Source organism: Callospermophilus lateralis, chromosome 2, assembly GCF_048772815.1.
Source record: "Callospermophilus lateralis isolate mCalLat2 chromosome 2, mCalLat2.hap1, whole genome shotgun sequence".
Classification (NCBI taxonomy): Eukaryota; Metazoa; Chordata; class Mammalia; order Rodentia; family Sciuridae; genus Callospermophilus; species Callospermophilus lateralis.
Window position 1 is genome coordinate 130,018,370 of NC_135306.1, and position 18,777 is coordinate 130,037,146.

The 18,777-nt window shown below is 41.4% G+C and overlaps 2 pseudogenes; one reads left to right on the forward strand and one right to left on the reverse strand.

Annotated features, from left to right (window-relative positions):
• Positions 1-6,873: 6,873 nt before the first annotated feature.
• Positions 6,874-8,168, reverse strand: LOC143387764 (RNA polymerase II subunit A C-terminal domain phosphatase SSU72 pseudogene; annotated as a pseudogene).
• Positions 8,169-16,361: 8,193 nt separating this feature from the next.
• LOC143391220 (small ribosomal subunit protein eS24 pseudogene) lies at positions 16,362-16,752 on the forward strand (annotated as a pseudogene).
• The last annotated feature ends 2,025 nt before the right edge of the window (positions 16,753-18,777 follow it).

Genomic DNA, 18,777 nt, shown 5'->3' on the forward strand with positions numbered 1-18,777 from the left:
GTCAATTGAAAGGACGCCAAGTTTGGGATGGACTGGAGCCTCTCTATCCATGCTTTGCAGCAGGGCCTCTGCTAGCTTTCTTTGGACCTCACCCTGGAAGGTTCCATCTCCTTCCAAGTGTTTTGAATCCTCTCATGGGAGAAACCCTAGCTCCCATGAAACGAGGCCAGAGCATAGCATTGTTGTACTGGATGCAGGAAATGGCTCCACATAGCAGACTCGGTACTCTTGGGCTGGGAATTGCCATGCTGTTGATGGCTCTAGAGAGAAGTGATTATCTGCCCTGGGAAACACTCTTCCTTCCCTGGCTGGGACCCCTATCCAATGGAAACATGTTTCAGGAGCTGGGAGGAGGAACTCAGTTTATATTACATTCCTGAAAGCACAGAGAAATGAAGCTCCTGATGCTTATTTATCTACCACTGCTAAGGCCTAAACTTGGTTCCTAGCACAGCAGACCAACTCAGGCTCTCAAGTTCCAGGGGATATGGCAGTAAGACTTGTCACATGGGTTACCAGGTTGTTTTAGTCAGCCTTTTCACTACTGTGACCAAAAATATCTGACAAGAACAACTAAAGGAGGAAAAGTTTATTTGGGAGCTCACAGTTTCCGAGATCTCAGTCTATAGATGGCTCAAGGTGAGGCAGAACTTCATGGCAGAAGTGTGTGATAGAGGAAAGCAGTTCATAATGTGGCAACTATGAAACAGAGACACACAGACAGAGACAGACAGACACAGTTCAGCTTACAAAATACATATCCTAAAGGCATATCCCCAATGACCTACTTCCTCTAACCCTACCTACCTGCCTAAAATTACCACTTAGTTAAATCCCTACCAGGAGATTAATGCATTCATTAGGTTAAGATTCTCATAACCCAAACATTTAACCTCTAAACTTTCTTGCATTGTCTCCCACATGAGATTTTGGGGGAAGCCTCATATCTAAACTATAACACAGATGTAGTGTGAAAATATGAATAAATTGATTTTAACAATTCCTGATGCAGAGTGAGAGCTCTCCATAGATAGGGTGGCCAAATAGTTTATCATCTATTTCAGTTTATCAGGACATTCTTTCGAGAGAAAGGAGCATTTCTCCAATTGAATGATGAAGCAAAAAGTATCATCAGGACTGTCATAAGCAAATCAGGAAATCATGCAGTAAGGACATGAGATTAGCTTCTATTGGTCATGGGTTGGGTATGCAGACATCAGTGGTGCAGAATTGGTTGCTCTTTGTGTACTGGGACTGGCTCCCTGTGTGACTAGAGTCACTAAGAACTTCCTGAGCAGGTGAAGGTGGGTCTCCCTGCTGATCTTCCTGGTCTTATAGGGACAGTGGGAAAAACAACAATTCTCAAGTGTGGGGTCTTCCTGGGTTTGAAGGAGAGTTATCCTGCTTCATCTGGCCTCCATCACAAGCATACCTAAGAACTGTGGCTAAGAAAGCCTCAGTAACCCAGGGTCCCTCTTTCCTCTGTTGATATACCCCAAGAACATACCAGGAAAAAGCCCTCCTCTTCTGCCCAGCCCATTTGTGAACTTGTTGGAGAGAGGAAAAGAAATAAATGAGCCCTGATTCAGATGTGGAATCTTTCCTTACTCTGCCAAATTGGGAGGTTGATACAAGGAGTACACGAAAAACTCGCCATCTTTGTCCCCAAAGCCACCATCTATCATGGTAGCCGTTCAAATGGGCACTAACGCATTTGGTATAAATGTCTTCTCTGGCAATCTACTGCCCTTCCACCTTGCACATTCATTTGCTCATTTATTCATTCATTTAGCAAGTTGTTATTTAAAATTCCTATATGCCAGGCTCTATTCTAAGCAGCAAGGATACAGTAGTGAGTAAGACACAAAAGTCCTTACTCTGTGGAACTTATAGTCTAGAGTTGTGCTATCCAGTATTATAGCTACTAGCCACATGTGGTTATTTAAATTTAAAGTAACTTAAAGTAAATAATATTGAAAGTTCAATTTTCTCAGTTACCATATCCACATTCCAGGTGCTTGATAATTATATGTGGCTAAGGCTACTGTATTGGGGAGCTCAGAAATACAAATTTCCATCATTAAAGAAGTCTCCATTAAATGTCACTCTTCTACAGGTAGAAGAGTAAAAAAAAGTAATAAACAAATACCTAGACAAATATATTATGAGTCTGTTATGGTTGGATATGAGGTATCCCCTGAAAGTTCGTGTATGTGATAATGCAGTCATGCTTAGAGGTGAAATAATTAGTCCATGAGAGTTACAATCCAATCAATGGATTGATTCATTTGATGGGTTTATAATTTGAATGGTTGGTAACTGCAGGCAGATTAGGCATGACTAGAGGAAGTAGGTCACTGAGGGTGTGCCTTTGGGGATTATATTATCCCTAGCTCCTTGCACTCAAATGGTTTCTGCTCCTTAGTTACTATGAGCTGAGCAATTGTTCTCTCCCATGATGTTCTGTGTCACCATGGGCTCAGTCCATGGAGTTGACTGACCATGGACTGAAGCTCTGAAACTATGAGCCAGAATAAAGTTTTTTTCCTCTTTGTTGTTCTTGTCAGATAATTTGGTCCCAGCAATGCAAAACAAACAAACACAAAGTCAGATGATAATAAAAGTGATTGAGAAAAATATTAAGTAAAACAAGAAACATAGAGAATAAATCATAAGGGAGATGGAGGATGGAGTGATGGGAGATCAAAACTGATGACCATACTTGTTAAAATATTAAATGATTTCCTTATTAATTCTTAAATAAGCATGTCTTGAAGCCCCTCTACTGTTGCCCTCTTCACCAAGTTGGCTGCCCAGGCCCCTCTCTTATAATACTCCACCCAATTCAGTTATTAGAAGATGAATTCCTGGCTCAGTAGAGGATAACCCAGACCTTAATCCTGCTCTGGACCATTGATTATCATAACTGGACAGTCCTCACATGGTAATGTTTAAAAGATTCTTTGCATATTATTCCTGCTAAGGTATCATTTTAGCAGGTCCCAATGAGGGGAGTGGCTCTAGGGATATGGAGAGAAAATTATTCCAGGCATAGTAAATAGCAAATGCAAAGGCCCTTTAAATTTAAAGTAACTAAAAGTAAATAATATTGAAAGTTCAATTTTCTCAGTTGAGACTAGATCATACTAGATCAAGTGTGAGATTAGACCATACTTGGTATATTTCAGTAAAAGCAAGGAAGCCACTAGCTGGAACACAGTGGCTAAGTCTTCAAGAAGTGGTAGAAAATTATGTCAGAGATGTAAAGGAAGTTGTGGATCATATAGGACCTATTAGGCCATTTATATTAGTTATGTTGCCTAAAACAAAAACAAAAAAAAAAAAAAAACACTCAAATCCAGCATCAAGAATTTATGGTTCCTCTGGGCTCTAATGGTCTTGACTGGTCTTGGCATTTACAGATAGACATGTTCACTCAGGGTCAGGTGTTGGCTTGGCTAAAGGCTAGCCAGCCTGGGATGGCCTCATTCTCACGTCTGACTGTGGACTGGCTTCCTGCTGGGGAACAGGGGTGACAACCACATGTCTCTCATCACCCTGCAGGCTAGCCCAGGCTTGTTCATATGGATACAGCAGTATTCCAAGAGAGGCCAAGCTCAGAAATGGTACACTGTCATTCATGTTGCATTCTGCAGGCCAGAGCAAATCACAGGGCCATCCCAGATTCAAGGGGTTGGGAAACATTCACTTCTTGTTGGGAGGAGCTGAGAGACCAGTTAAGAAATGTCGCAACAAATTAAGAAATAATGCTGCTGTGGGAAATGATACTAGTTCAGAATATAACATAAATGATGACGGTTGGCCACTTCTGGGCCTGGACCTTGGTAAGGAGTGGCAGATAATGGATTAGACTGAAGTTCAGACAACGATTAGATGTGAATTAGAGAGGTGTCAAGGATGGCTCTAGGTTGTTGATCTGAGCAGCTGAAAAAGTGAAGTTATCATCAACTGAAATAGATAAAACTATAAGAAATAGTAAGAGTTTCTGTTGAACATATTAAGCTTGATATATCTGTTAAACATCAAAGTAGCTATGTTGATTACACAATTAGACACACTACCCTGGGTTTAGGATGGAGAAATAAATGTGGGAGTTGTTGGTATATAGGTGGTGTTTAAGGGCATGAGAGTAAATGAAATCACCAAGGAAGAGAGGATGGTTGGGAAAGAAAGGAAAACAAAGGACTGCGGCTAGGAACCCTCTAATATAAAGAGAAGGAAGCTTCAAGGAAGCCTGAGAAGGAACAACCAATAAGGTTGAGGAAAAGCCGGGAGGCAGGCATTCTAGAAGTCACGCATGGCAAACATATAATAGAGGAGGAAATGGATTATCTGGGTTGCCACCACATCTACCTTCCATTTGAGAAATTCTTAGAAGATGAAGGGCTTTGGAGCATTTTTCTGGAATGAAGATGTCTTCCCTTAGTCTTTGTCTGAGGGCATCAGTGAACAGGTTGACCTGCTACAGAGACCCTTGAACATCCTGTTGCTAGAATTCTCCAAGAGGCTATCTCTTGCTCCTAGGTTAGAAACAACAGTCCCAAAGGTATGAAGGGTCCCCGCTCTTCCACAAAGAGCCAAAGAAAGAGAAGCACCATTGCTTGGAATATTGTAGACACTAAAAAAAAAAAAAAAAAAAAAAAAATGGACAGAAAAGTGAGAAAGTGAATGAGTTAAGAAAGAGTAGCTCTGGCCAGAAGGTAAGAGAAAATGAAAGTAAACATGCAAATACTGAAGCCTGAGGAAGAAAAAAAAATGTGGGTAACTTAAACCAAGACATTTCCTGTAAGATCTGCATTGTTCACAGCCCTGACTCTTACCTCCTCAGGTCCTCTTACCTTGTCCCCCACCCCCAGAGACCCAGAGCCCTACCCCCCTTATTCAAAAGTTCCTGGCTTTTCTTGAGAGGTACATAGACTCTGGACATGGAGTCAAACAACCTAAATTTAAGGTCTAGTACTACTGGGTATTAACGTAATCAATAGGATTGTTCATGAAAATTTTTCTATAATGAAATTTATGAAAACATCTTGTAAACTATAAAGTATTATGCAAATGTAAGAATGTGTATTTTTCAAAGGTGAACTTGGGACATACTCACTGTCAATAGTATCAAAGGGGAAAAATGAGTTAAAAATAGCTTCACACTGAAGGAAGTGTGGGAAGTGGAAGCACACTTTATGTGTGAAAGGTATCAAAGGAAAACTAGTTTCAAGATGGCAGCCAGAACTTGTGTTAGGATCCTGCTCCCCCAACTCTTAAATGACCTTGCTGCATTTGTGAGATTCTTGACATAAGTGGATTTTATGTCCCCTCAAGGAAACCACTAACTTTGAGATGGATGATGTGGGACAGAGGAGGCCACACAGTTTCAGGAGTGGAAACACTGAGTATTCTAAGGAATTCATTATGTTGGAAGATGCTGACAATATGGCTAATGGTTTTGGATGCGTGGAATTCAGGAGAAAGATTAACTAACTTTCCAAGGGGATGGCAAGCTGGGGTAGCATTAAAGACACATCCATATGCAATGTGAGGTGGATTATTTGGTACAATAAATGTTGCAAGACCTCAAATGATAAAGCTGAAATAATCTTGAAGAGATTTATTTAGAAAACACTTGCTCCCATTTATTTTACTTTCTCTCTTACCTTCTTGAATCTATTGCTATCTTTTAAAATTGAAATTAAATTTATTTTTATTCAAAACATGTTCATTAGTATATATTAATTATAAATTCTGGGCATATTTGTACAAGTGTACATAAAAAATTCTTTGATAAATCACAACCCCATTGACTTCACTTATCTTCCTTTCCCCCTCCTCTTGATCCTCTTTCTCTTCTCAAATAGTATCCCTCCTACTTTCATGTTATTATTTTGCCCCAGATTTCACATATGAGAGAAAACATGTGATTCTTATCTTTCTGAACCCGGCTTATTTCGCTTAACATGATGATCTCCAGTGCAATCATTCTCCTGCAAATGACATGATTTCATCCTTCTTTATTACTGAACAATACTCCATTGTGAATATATGCCACATTTTATTTATCCATTCATCCACTGATGGGCACCTGGGTTGATTTCATAACTTGTCTATTGTGAATTGTGCTGTGGTAAACCTGGCTGTTCAGGTATTTCCACAGTATAATTTAATTCCTTTGGGTAAATACTGGGGAGTGGGATAGCTGAATCATACAGAAGTTCTAGTTTCTGTTTTTTGAGGAACCTCCATACTGATTGACATAGTGGCTACACTAATTTACATACCCACCAACAGTGTATAAAGATTCCTTTTACCCTGCATCCTCACCAGCATTTATTTATTTATTGTTTTTGTATTCTTGATGATAGCCATTCTGACTGGGGTGAGATTGAATTTCATTGTAGTTTTGATTTGCATTTCCCTGATGGTAAAGAATGTCAAACTTTTTTTTTTCATATAATTAATGGCCATTTGTACTTGTTTTGAGAAATATCTATCCAGTTTATTTGCCCATTCACTAATTGGGTCATTTTATTTTTGCTTTCTGTTTGTTTCTTTATTTTACAACCAGCACATCTATATTGATTGGGCAATTCCAGGTTCTTTCCTAGTAAGATACAGCTTGTTGCTTTATTCAGATATTTGTTTGGTCCGGCAATGGGGGGAGAAGAGGGCAAGACAGACCAACAATAGGCACATGCGGGGGCAGCAGGCGGTAACGGTCTTTTTCTCTTGGTAAAGAGAAGTGGTGCTGAGAATGGTCTTTCATCTGGAGTTTCTGTGTACCTTTTCATCCCATAGGCACAGTTTATATACCACTCACCCAGAACCCCTGGGAGTACAGTTGTGTTGGGAGGAGGAGCATTAAGGAGGCACAGCTGAGTAGAAGCAGATGGTGTGCAGGAAGGCCCAGCAGCTCCCCTGGAACTCCTGCAGTAGCTCGTCCATCTCATTCTCCATGTCCTTTGTGTGCTGGATACACTGACAGAGCTCACAGATGAGGAAGGCTCCCAGGATGGCCTCTTCCTGGTTGTCCTGGATGTCCACATTGACCGCTGTGCACTGTCTGGCAGGTCTCTTGCTCTCTGGAGTTCAGATCTTCCACCACCTGGTCATAGACTCGCTCTTCACAAGCGAGGATTAGGTCAAACAGGTCCTTACCATTCTGGAACCTTCTTGGCTGAGCCTTGGTTCTCTTATTTCTGTCCAACATACACAAAATGCTATTCTGCATAGAGAGTTCTTTTGTCTTTCCTGAGAAGATCATTGTGCATATGGTCATGTGTGGTTCTGAAATCACGGATATTGGGCTTGTCAAGTGCTGGTCCTGGGAGCTTCACATGGGTTTCTGTTGGGAAATGCTGAATCCCTGCTTGCTGAGGACAACATGCTCCTCCTTTCTTCGCTTCTGGTTACTGGAGCTATGAGAACCTCACGGAGGAGGCGCACGCTGTCTGCCGCACCCCCTCCAGGGCTCCTACCCAGCCAGTGGCTTCCGCATGAACAAGATGGCCTCTGTTTATGTTTTTTGATGTTAAGCTTTTTGAGTACTTTACATATTCTGGATATTAATCCTCTGTCAAAAGAGGAGCTGGCAAAGATATTCTCTTAGAATATGCTGTTTCTTCATTCTGTTGTTTCCTTTGCTATGCAGAAGCTTTTATATTTGATGCAATCCTATTTATCAATTTTTAAAATATTTTTATTTGTGGGTGGACAATATGTATGTATGTATGTATGTATGTATGTATGTATATGGTGCTGAGGGTCAAACCGAGTGCCTCACACGTGCCGGGCAAGTGCTGTACTATTGAGCCACAACCCTAACCCCACCCTTGTGCCATTTGTCAATTCTTGCTAATATTTCCTGAGCTTTTGGAGTTCTATTCAAGAAGCTGTTGCCTGTCCTTATATCTTGAGGTGTTTCCCCTGTTTTCTACTAGTAATTTTAAAGATCCAGGTATTTCATTGAGATCTTTGATTCATTTTGAGTGGATTTTTGTCCAGGGTGAGAGATAAGGATCTAGTTTCAATATTCTACATGTGGATCCCTAGTTTTTTCAGTACCATTTGTTAAAGAGACTGTCTTTTCTCCAACCTAGGTTTTTGCCACCCTTGTCAAGAATCACATGGCTGTAGCTGCATAGGTTTTTCTCCATGTCCTCTGTTTTATTCTGTTGGCCTACATGGATGCTTTTGTGCCAGTACTATGCTGGTTTTGTTACAGGGCTCTGTAGTATTTTTGGAAATTGGATACTGTGATATATCTAACATTGCTCTTTTTATTCCAAATTGCTTTGGCTATTCTGGGTCTTTTGTGTTTCCATTTGAATCTCTAGGATTTTTTTCTAGTTCTGTAAAGAATGTCATTGGTATTTTGATGGGGATTACATAGAATCTGTGGTTTGCTTTCAGTAATGTGCCCATTTTAACTATATTAATCCTCCCTGTTCATGAACACGAGAGGTGTTTTTATCTTCTAGTGTCTTCTTCAGTTTCTTTCTTCAGTATTCTGTAATTTTCATTGTAGAGGTCTTTCACCTCCTTGGTTAGGTTTCTTCCCAGGTATTTTACTTACTTTTTAAAAGCTATTGTGAATTGAATTATTTACTTGATTTCCTTCTCAGTGGTTTTATTATTGGCATAGAGAAAAGTTATCAATTTTAGTATGCCAGTTTTGTTTCTATAAGCTTCTTTTTTAACTGACACAAAAACATAAAAAATTGCACATATTAATGGAGTAACAACCTGATGTTTTGATACATATATGCATTGTGTGATGCTAACAGAACTAAATATGATACAATTACCACAACTGGGTAAAATTTAAAGGAAATTAAAACATATGTCAAAAAGAGCTGGGCTTGGTGGCTCACACCTGTAATCCCAACAGCTAGGGGAGCTGAGGCAGGAGGATCACAAATGAGGATCATGAGTTCAAAGCAGCCTCAGCAACTTAGCAAGGCCCTAAGCAACTTAGTGAGACCCTCTCTCTAAACAATATTAAAAAAGCCTGGGGATATGGCTCAGTGGTTATGCACACCAGTACCCCCCCAAAAAAAAAGACATTTATCCTCCCATGTTTACTGCAGCATCACTCACAATATCCAATAAATGCAACAACTTAAGTGCCCATCAAAAGATGGATAAAGAAATTACAGTATACATGCAATGAAATATTATATAGCTATCAAAAAGAATGAAATCCTGTCATTGAGACAACATAAAGGAAATTGGAGACTGTTATGTAAATGAAATAAGCCAGGCACAAAAAGACAATTGCCATATGATGTCATCATCTGAGGAATCTAAAAAAGTTGATGTCATAGAAGCTAAGAGAAGCGTGGTGCTTTCCAGAGGCTAAGGAGATTAGGAGGGGAAAGGGCATAGGGAAAGGTTGATAGAAATGTTTAACCTGGTTTAAATAACCATGTTCTTTTATTTTTCTTTCTTTCCCTCTCCCCAGCCCTCCCCTGCCCATGCCTGAGGGTGGTCTAACAGTTTTGATAATTGAATCTAAACAATTGTCTCACCAATACCCTCACTGGCTCCCTCCCTCATCTGCCCCAATAGCAGTGATGTTGCTGGGAAAAGAGCCTCCACTTATAAGGCAGACTGCCCTGACTTGTGCATGACCCTTTCCCCACCCCATTTCCTGCCACGCCATTCACCCTGTCAGACAAAAAGAAAAAATGCTGGCACCATGAGGATAACCCAGAACAATGTACACAGTTTCCAACATAAACTCTGCAGCTCAGGGCTCCCACCCTGCAGAGCATCCAACAACTTCTGCTGAGCCATCCAAGCCCAAGGAAAAATAACCGACTCTGAAAGAACAAAGGTGGCCCTAGCCCAGGCCTGTAGCTGCCAGTCAGGAGAGGCAGGCGACAGCACCTCGGGGCAGGCATGGTCCTTGGAGGGCTGCCAAGCCTGCTGTCCTGAGCATGACAAGGCAAGGGAGGGGCCCGACAGGCCTCAGTCAATGAGAAACAGATCTTCCCTAAAAATAATGATGAATGAAAAGGCACAGTTACAAAGCCTTGCCTCTGAGCTGGTTTGGCACATAATCAGACCTAATGATATGTTCAGAAGGAAAAATTCATGGTTTTGGATCTGGAGTCCTTTGAGCCAACAAGTCATCTGCAAACAAGTCCAAGGAACTTCTGTTGGTTTTACCAGCAGGCATTCTAAGACAGAGCTCTGGAGCCTGACAGCTGTCCTCCTTCAACAGGCTTGGTTCTTGTCAGTATAGCAATGACCATGAGGTAGGCTGCTTGGGAGCAGGGGGATGCATTAGATGAACCCACGAGGTCATATGGTTCCAAGTCAAACAGGCAGTTAATGAGATGGGAACCTGTGATCCAGGAAAAAACTATTGGTAAGAGAATGGAAGCAAAGATCGTTAAGAAGCAGGTCAGAGGAGGAGTGTCCTTCTCAGTTCTCAGTATCCATAGCACTCTCCTGGAAAGACCAGCACAGTGGGGGAAGGTACACAAATAACAGGAACCATCTTACCCTCAGGGTGCTTTTTGTATTATACATCTGAAAGTGGCTTTAGAAGCAGGAGTGGTGGCATATGCCTGTAATCCCAGCAACTGGGGAGACTGAGGCAGGAGGGTCCCAAGTTTGTGGCCAGCCTCAGCAACTTAGTGAGGCCCTAAACAACTAAATGAAGCCCTGTCTCAATATAAAAATATTAAAAAGTCGGGGGATGTGGCTTAGCGGCCAAGCACCTCTGGGTTCAATCCCCAGCACCAAAAAATAAAATAAAATAAAATAAAAGTGGCTTTAAAAATAAATTTCTGAGATTACAGATACATGCCTATCATTTCAGTGACTTAGGAGGCGGAGGCAGGAGGATCACAAGTTCAAAGCTAACCTTAGCAACTTATTGAGGCCCTAAACAACTTAGTGAGACCTTGTTTCAAACTAAAAATAAAATAAAAATTTAGAAAAGAGGCTGAGGATGTAGCTCTGTGTTAGAGAGCCCAGGGTTCAATCCCAAGGACTGCAAAACAAAGTAAATAAGTAAATAATCAGTGTATAGGGGTAAGAGATTATTACGTTGTTATCAAAAATGCCTGGAGATCGTCAAATTATTGTACCAACTCTGATTAATTGGTAGAGCTGCCTAAAAGTCTGTATTGAGAAAATTCACGAAGGTTTGCATGGCTTCACATCCAGCAAAAATGAGGACCTCGCTATGTGGATGTTGCTTGTAATGATGGAAAGGAATGCTGTATATTCAAAGACCTGAGTGTTTTTCTAACTTGGCCTATTTTACACATAAGAAAGCAGAGTGCCAAGATGGAGAGGTAGTAAAGTTGAACAGAACTAGCAGTAGATTGTCACAAGTGAGCTTTTGCTTATCATTCCCTGGGAAAGCAGAACAGACATAAGAGCATGCTCCAGAAGGAGACCGGGCACACAATCCTAGGGACTAAGAGACAAAGGAAGGGAGGGGCTGGGAAGGGCAAGAAGCTGCAACCTAGAAACACATATTGGATTTTCAGGAAGCAAAACCCCTCTATACCCTCCTTCTCTTCCCTTGACCAAGGTGAGGTTGCTAGAAACAAGGCAAAACTTTCCCATAGATCTCCCCCAGGTTAGACTCTGAAGGAGTTTTATTGGTTTCTTGAGAAGGGAGGTGTCACAGGCCACAACATGTGATGATTAGGTGAGAGAGCACACTCTGAAAAAGAACACACTGTCGTTAGTTGTAGGTCAGCATCTCTCTGGGAGATTGAAGATTCTATCTCTGTATCCCCCAGCACCTAGTAAAACTATAAATAGCAGGCATTCAGTGAAGGTGTGTGGATTAGATAAATGGTTGAATAAAAGATTCATTTCTTTTTAGGAAATCCGGAAATTAGGAGTCAATCTTCCAGTGAGCAGAAAGAACAAAATGTACTTATACTCGACTTATTTAAGTATGATTGACTTGGAGCTGCTCATTCAGCCATTGCAGCCAGTGAGGAGATAATGATAATACTGGCCAACATTTACTGAGGAATTACGGGGTGATTTATGAAAATAAGTATTTCAGGACAGATTGATTATCTTAACAGTTCTAGAGTCTCAGTAATTTTAACCATAATCTATAGCAAATTGGACAGGGAGAGGGGTCTTGAAGAGTGCTAATGCTCTACGTATTCAGGAACCCAGGCTCCTTCCACATAGAGGCTCTGCCTTCCCCGGGGCCTGGAGTTCTCTCCTGACTCCTATGTGTCCACCCAACAGATGTGAAAAGAGGGTGTAGTGGGTCACAAGGGAGATTTTAGGGATAATTCTTATAGTATGCAAAATATATTAGTTCCACCTACATTCCATTGACCAGAACTCAATCACAGAGTCTTATCTAGATTCCAGGAGGCTGAGAAATGTTGATATGCTCCTCCCCCCCCCAACAAAGAAGAGAACAAATTTGTGACGTATCTAGCAAGTTTCTGCCACAGTGTATTAACTCATTGAATTCTCAGAACAACCTGATAAAGCAGATACTATTATCCCATCTCATAGATGAGAAAACTGAGGTCAAAGATTAAAGCAATTCCCAATGTCAAACACTTAGTAGATGACGGAATTGGGTGTTCTAGACTAACTAAGCTATGCCTTTTCAAAATTGAAGTTCAATATGTTGCCCCATTCCTGTTAATTTCACCACAGAGGTCCTGTGGTGAAAAAAGCCCAATTTTGCCTTTCCTTGATCTAAATACTGTTTATAATACTTAGCCATTTGGCATCCTAGTATAGATTATCTTATCTATTCCTCATTGCACTCCCACGTGGTAGGTATTATTAGCTCCACTTTACCAAAGAGGAAATTGAGATTAGATATGTTAGATAATTTGGCCACAATCAACAGCTAATGAGAGGCACATTTAAATACAGTTGAACATTATACTGCAAATTGCTCTCTGGCCTGGAACTTTGGAAGACCTTTTCCTAAATTTTTAAAAAGTGACACACACACACACACACACAAACACACACACACACACACACACAAACACACACACACACACATTTTAAAAAATGCAACAAACGCTTTTCCCATGGAACATCCTAGAGTGCTTGGTATCAGAAGGTCATTGTCCTCAATATGTGGTCACCAAGTTCAGACTGGCTCCTTACATTTCAGGGGTGATCAAGAACATTTAGCAGCCTCTGACCTCATTAACTATGATTAGATTGTCTTATTAATGTTTGAAGAAGTTCTTCCCAGCTGAAACAATCCAGAAAATGAAGAATCAGAGAAATAATAAGACATGCAAAGCTAGAGAAAAACTCCAGACTCAACTAAGGGTGGTCTCTCCAGGCCAAGAGCATTCTTCATGGTTGGATCATGGGGTGGGGACATGGAAGCAGCAGCTGAAGCAGGCTTTGTATGCTGGGCTGTTTCTTTCCTCTCTCACACTTCTCCCCAGTGTGACCTGGCCCTGTTTCCCCCTGAGACATTAGCTCAGGGAGCTTGTTCCTTTATCCCACCCTCACCAGGCCCTCAGGTGCCATCAAAGAGCAGGCACTGGTCCCTGAGGAGAGAAAACAGAAAGGGAATCTAACTAAAACTGCTGCATTGTAAAGAAAGATCATAACAGCAATGTGATCTGAGGACTTGGGAAAATTGGGGAAATAAAAGGAAAAAATAGTAAATTGCAAATTTGGGGGCTTTTGACTTTATATCTTTAGTTATCAAACTGCACAGGTCATGGAAGCACATTCTAGAGTTAGAGCCCGAGGGACGCCAGCTCCTTGCCTTCCCTACTATCCAAGACTGGATTTCTTTCTCTTAACCATAGGTTCAGATCCTCCTTCCTGAGGAATCCTGCACCCACATCATACAACCTCATGAAATAGGGCCAACCTTCACGAAATCAACTGCCAATCACTGTGATGGTCGATGACAGTGTAAACAGTCTTTCCCGTTGGAACATTTAAGATGATCTACTCTCATACCCAGTGCATTTGTTCTTTATCCATTGCTATAACAAAATACGGAGGCTAGATACTTTATAAGAACAGAAGAGATTCAAGTCCAAACAGCATTGCACCAGCCCTGATGAGGGCCCTTCTGTTTCACATCATAGTGGATGTGTCATGAAGAGGTCACATGCTGAGGCGGGGGAGTCAGTCTTGCTCTCTTATAATGACCCTCTCATGAGAATAAGCTGGAATCCCACAAGAACTACAGTAATCCTGTTGGGGGATTAATGGCCTCCACTAGGCTCTGCCTGTAAAAGTTTCCACCATCACTCACATTGCCACCCTGGGGACCAAGCTTCCAACACATGAGCCTTTAGGGAACACATTCAGACCATATCCAAACCCTAACATCCAGTGAAGTCCCTGAGGCCAGACGGGACACAGTACCAGTTAGTGAAGACCCAGGTCTCTAGCCTTCAAGCTTGAGAGTCTAATAGGACATATTTGTATGCAATGCCATCTGTGTGAACTTGTTACAGATCCGCCCTAATCTTTATAAAACAAAATTAAAATCCTACTAAGATGTCTAGGTCAAGCCCCTACCCCATACTACCCCTCACTAGGGCCCTGAGAAGCTGGTGCTGCCTTTCTCTGTACCTAAGGTGGACTACAGTCTTTGCTCTCTCTCTCCACTCTTCCAGGACTCTGGGCTTTGTAATTCCCCACTTCTCTCAGTCTGAACTGAGCTTATGTGCCACCCACCCAAGGAGTCTGTCTTGGGTCCTAATTCCCATAGCAATGAACTCAGCTTCCTCTCCTCCTCTGGATCTTCCTCATGCTCTGCCGAGGATCTAAGATTCCTGTGTTTACTGGCCTTCTGTGGCCTTTCCCCATTTTAAATCCTCCTAATGGAGACAGAAAAATATCCTTGATCCACACCATGAAAAGTTTTCAGAATAAGAATGGGTCACAGATGACCCCACCAGCCAGCCTCCCTGCCCTCTTCCCCTTCTATTCTGCCCTCTTCACCCTCACTGGGTTCTGTTTTGTTCTTTAGAAAACACTAATTTCTCTCTTGCCTTGTGGTCTTTGACATGCCATTTCCTCTGACAGAATCTTACTCTACAACGCGATCTTTCACTCCCACTAGCTCCTGGTAAACTCCACTTTATCCTTCAAAATTCAGTTTAGGCATTACTTCCTCTAGGTGACTTTCCCTGATCCCCCTAATCAGGTTAGATCCCTGCACTCAATGCTCTCAGGTAACCCTGTACTTTCCTTTTGTATCCATTATCATACCTGTGATCATACGATTATTTTAAAAATGGTAACTATTGTCCATGTCCTAAATAGACTCCAGGTTGCCTGAGTCCACAAGCCAGGGACGGAAGCTGCATACACAGACACTCTAAATGCTGCTCTCCAGACAGTCAGCTCATACTACCTTGTCATGAAATTATTAGCATATATGTGGAAGCACACACCAGGAACCTAAATCCCATTATGCTAGACCCCCTGCAGTGATGGACTTATAATAAATGTTCATAGAATGAATGCATAGAGAGATGGATGTCAATGAACTCTCATAAAAAGGAGAGGTGTCAGCTTGGCAGTAAATTTTTGAGAACAGATATAAAACATAGCAAGTGTGGAAGGGTACAGCTATCTATTATTTCCCTCACTTCTGTGTTTTTGTTTCTCCTTCCCAGGAGGCACTATATTAGTGCATCCTCTTATAGCTACTAAAAACTGTGTTCGTTTTCTATTGCTGTGTAACAGATTCCCACAGGGAGCCTAAAACAATACACATTTATTATCTCACAGCTTTTGAGAGCCAGGAGTGTGGGCACAGCTTAGCTGGGTCTTCTGCTGAATGGTGTAATCCAAGCATTACCAAGAGTGGGGTCTTGTTAGAGTCTTGGCTGGGGAAGGATCTGTTTTCACACTTCCTCAGACTGTTGTCAGTAGTTATTTCCTTGCAGAGGTAGGTTTCATGGTAGCTTAACTTTTCAAAGTAAGATTTGAGAGGGGAGAGGAAAGGAGAAAGAGGTTCTAGCCAGCTGATTGCTATACTCTCTTATAATTACATGCACATAATTGTGGGAAGAACTTCATCCTTTCCACATTTCATTGATTAGATATTCACACAAAGGTGTGAATATCAGAAGTCAGTGATCATGGGTTTCTTAAAAATCTATGTACCACAGACCACAACCTTGTAAGACAAGAGGAGATAGATAGATAGATAGATAGATAGATAGATAGATAGATAGATATCTCCCATGGAGGAGACTATTTACTGATACCATAACTTTTCAACCAAGGTTCATCAACTGGTACCATTCTCCAAAGCTAAACTGAAGTCCAAGATTCATTCAGTAAGAAAGATAGTTTTTTTCTCCCTGGGTTTCTGAGGATCTGCCGCCATCATGAATGACATAGTAATTATCTGGACCAGGAAGTTCATAACCACCCAGTTACTTCAGAGGAAATAAATGGTCATTGATGTTCTTCACCCTGGGAAAGCAATAGTACCTAAGACAGAAATTCGAGAAAAGTTAGCCAACATGTACAAGACCACACCAGATGTCATATTTGTGTTTGGATTCAGAACCCATTTTGGAGATGGCTTTGGCATGATTTACAATTCCTTGGATCATTGCAAAGAAAAATGAACCCAAACATAGTCTGGCAAGACACGGCCTGTATGAAAAGAAAAAGACCTCAAGAAAACAGCAAAAGGAACACAAGAACACAATGAAGAAAGTCAGTGGGACTGCGAAGGCAAATGTTGGGGCTGGCAAAAAGCCAAAGGAGTAAAGATTCTGCAATGACTTTATCTGCGGAGATTGTGTAAATCCTTCATGAAGATTAATAAACTGTAAAAGCTGTAAAGAAAAGAAAGAAGGATTACATATATAACATATACATATGTCAGCATTTGTATGTGTTGTGTCAAAGCAGCTAGTAAGGGTGCAAGCAATGGGCAGGAGGAGAGACATTTAAATCAAAGCAAAGAAACCAGAGATTACTCAAAGAGGAAGAGGGATTCTCAGGGACGAAGCAAAGAAAAGGCAGTTCCCAGCAGAGAGGAGCCAGTCAGAGCTCTCACGTCACACCCTGGTGCTGTTCAGGGTTCCCCCTGATCCTTAGCTCTGATATTATCCCTATCCCAAAAAAGCTTTAAATGAAGCCTTTCCCCATGCTTACATTAAAAACATATTCAACCTGGTTTGCACCCTGTCACTGTCCACTATCCCCAGATTACTTTAGAGTCCCATCCCCATCTTGACCCAAGTAATTCAGAGTACTTGCCAGTAGCCCACTCAGGCCCATGCCTTCATTTCCACAAAGAACACCCTCTGCATCATGGGTGCTGTCTCCTCCCTGACCAAGAAGGTTGGACTCCAATCGCCTCCAGAACTACCAGCAATATGATCTCCAGAGAATGGCTCAGAGTTAAGAGTGGCAATGGGACATTCAGCGGAAGGAAGCCCAGAATTCTCCTTCAGACTTGGGGAAACTATATTTGTTTTTCTCACGGTACGTGACTTAAAAAACTTATCACAAACCTAATGGATAAAACCAAAGGTCAGATGTAGCCTGGACCAATGCTTCCTCCTCACAGCTGACATTCAGTTTTGTATTTCTAAATCTCACTCTTTTAGTACTTAGTTGAGACTGGTAACTATTTCTAAAAGCAGACTTTGAACTACCACTACTGCCCATAAAATGTCTCCACTCCATTTTCATTTTTTATTTTGATATACAGGTTTTGGTTTACATGTCTAAACTCCTACACTGGATGATATGCTTCTTGAGAACAGGGCTCTCCTCTAATAAATCCTTCTCTCTCCCCAAACTCACTGGCTGATCAAATACCCTGTGTCTCTGCGAATTGTATGAAATTAGATAAGACATTAAAACTTTACGATCCCTCAGTTTCCTCATTATCTTCAACATGATTTCTAAGTTCATTCTAGACCTTGGATTCCAAGAAGAGCTTTTGCTAAGCCAATTAAGAGTGCAAACAAAAGGGGAAATGTTTTCTAACCTATTTTAAGAGAACAAAATGCTTTCAAGTGCTTTAGAGGTATCTATTTTTACACAGATGGAGTCATTAAAATATCAGTGGAACCAGCTGCCACCCGGCAAGTGCTTGGATGTTCTCACTGCAAGCCCTTCTTACCCACCACACTTAGAAAGCCCCTTCTCTCGTGCACAGAGCTCCCCTTGAAGTAGGTAACTTCAAAGAGGCAACATGGTGTACTGGCAAGCCCTCAGATCTCTTATCTGAAAAACCAGTAAATGAATCTGATGACATTCAGGAAGTATAAAATAATAGCAGAAGCAGCTCCCACTCAACCGGGCCTTCGATATTGTGATTGATCTCTAAAGAACATTGCAGTTCTAGTGGGTATGATGGGGAACATCAGTGCTAGCCTTTGGGTTTCAGTCTTTCTTTCCTCTGTTACTTTCTCTCCTTCAGCTTCTGCCTAGATCTGCCCCTCCACCCTGACAATCACGTTGTAGAGAGCAAATGAGGACAGGAGGACATGAGGCAGGCAAGCTCTGTGAGCTGTAAAGAGGTGTGCAGATGTTAGCTCTATATTTTAAAGTATCCCATCAATCATATTGTGATTTAAAGAGCACATATACAGGCCCAAGTCCCACAAGCCAGTAGTCATAAGGAATTTGGTTAAATTGTGTTAGCACAATTACAAAGTCAAATACATGAGCCATTACTGGATTCTCATGCATGCGCTTTGTGAAACAATCTGGTATAATGTTAATAGTATGCCACTAGAGGTAGACAGATCTGAATTTGAATCCCAATTTTATAAT